The sequence below is a fragment of the Mustela nigripes genome, chromosome X (genome assembly GCF_022355385.1).
Source record: "Mustela nigripes isolate SB6536 chromosome X, MUSNIG.SB6536, whole genome shotgun sequence".
NCBI lineage: Eukaryota > Metazoa > Chordata > Mammalia > Carnivora > Mustelidae > Mustela > Mustela nigripes.
This window is the reverse complement of record NC_081575.1, coordinates 61742120-61744217: the sequence shown is the minus strand read 5'-3', so window position 1 is coordinate 61744217 and position 2098 is coordinate 61742120. Positions and strand designations below refer to the sequence as shown.

At 35.0% G+C, this 2098-nt stretch overlaps 1 pseudogene; it reads right to left on the bottom strand.

Annotated features, from left to right (window-relative positions):
* Positions 1 to 1429: 1429 nt before the first annotated feature.
* On the bottom strand, positions 1430 to 1720 carry LOC132006788 (U6 snRNA-associated Sm-like protein LSm8; annotated as a pseudogene).
* Positions 1721 to 2098: the final 378 nt, after the last annotated feature.

Sequence of the window (2098 nt, the reverse complement as noted above, 5' to 3'; positions counted from 1 at the left end):
CCTATTCTTTTAGGCAATCTGTGCAAAGTGTCACATAAAGTCTCTAATATCATAGTGCTAAGTGTTAGATAGTGAATATTCTCCTAGAATATTCCCATGATGTGACATATATCCTTGCTGAATTGTCCTTAGCTGTGTGGCATCTGGGCCTATTTTTTTTTTTCTCTCCCTCCTGGAGATTCAGTGATTTATCTAATAATCTTTGACAAGTTGCTTCCTGTATAAATGAAGTAGATCCAATTTTACAGTGTCTATAACTAAAAACTTACTTATGTCACTTTAACTTCTTACCACAATCACAGTGGCTAGATTTATTTGAAAATGTATTAATTGAATGCTTTGAGTTTCAGAAGATGTCCTTACATTCACTTAAGAATACCTTTCTGTATTGAGTCTACAAGTGTCTGTGGTTTTGAGTATATCTCATCAGGTCTTTCCCACATGTATTAAATAGGCCAAAAGCATAAATACATCATCCTTAGAAATATAAGGTAGTAGAGAAAAAGGTTGCTTAGGACACAGTGTAAAAACCACTGAACCAAAGTTGAGAGCCTGAGTTCTTGTCTTAGCTTTTTACTTCCTAACTGTGAGAACATGTGAGTCCCTTATCCTCTTTGGGTCTTAGTTTACTTCAATGAATAAATGAGGTCAGTGGTTTTTAACTTTTTTGCATGTTATGGACTCTTAAGAAGCTTATAAAATCTATAGAATATTTTCTGTAAAATACACACACACTCCAAAAATTTTATACAACTTCAGAGATCCTTTAAACTCAGGAACCTCTATTTTAAATTTTTTTCAAATATAATGGCAATAGCCCTGGAATTCAACATTTAGTTCCCTATTATTTCACTTATCCTCTTCTATCATTACACAGCTAAGGACAATTCAGCAACTGTATCCAACACAGTGAGCACCCTCTTTACCTCTAGCCACTGTGATTGTGGTAAGAAGTTAAAGTGACATAAGTAAGTTTTTAGTTATAGACACTGTAAAATTGGATCTACTTCATTTATACAGGAAGCAACTTGTCAAAGATTATTAGATAAATCACTGAATCTCCAGGAGGGAGAGAAAAAAAAAATAGGCCCAGATGCCACACAGCTAAGGACAATTCAGCAACTGTATCCAACACAGTGAGCACCCTCTTTACCATTTACAGTGACTCTCAGAAAAGAAACATCAAAATAAAATAGAAAGAAGAAAAGATAAATGATCTCTCATTAGACTCAAAATAATTTACACTGAGCTCATCTGTATTATCTGTATTAAGACATGTAGAAATATTTTAATTTACATGTCATATCACAATAAATCAATGTGGAGTCAAAGTCCATCATTACACATTCAGAAAAATTCCAACCATTATCCTCCAAATAATCAGTTTCTATACAAAGATTTATAGATATGCAAGGTACATAGTTTTTCCTCAGTGTGATACAGAGTTTAGAAGTTCTGCTTGAATAGTCCCCAAATCAAATGCAGGATTTGTTTCTTCAGCAATTTCTCCAATGAGTGCAATATTGTGACTTTGTTATGATGTGTATCCCTAGTACCACTTGTTTTACTCCTGTGAAGGGCTGAATACTAGTTCATGACTTTCATCCAAACTCAAGTTAATGGTCTGGTTAAAACATTGCAATCTTTGCACAACCATTCTCTCCTCAGAAGTAATAAATGCAACAGTTTGGTTGATGTAGTTCTCCAAGGCAGATGTCATAATGCTGGGCTCAGCTGCTCTGGACAACACAGCAATGCAGGTGACAAGTGAAGCTAAAAAGGCCTGCCTGAGCTCATCTATATTACACTATTTTAGTATACTGTAATTATAATTATACTACATCGGACAATTTGTATAATTGTCTTTGGGTTTCAATCTCCTCACCTGTAAAATAAGGAAGTACGACAAACTAGCAGTATAACCATTTAGGGGAATATTATATGAAAGCCCTCATTTTCTGGGCCCTTCCTGCCAAGTCGCACTTCTGATAGCACAGTCTGTGGTGGTAACCTTTCTTAGTCCAGTGGTTCTTAAATTTTTTTTGTCCCAGCCCCTTCAAGGATCTGATTAAAATGTAGACATTTTCCCCAAAAAAGT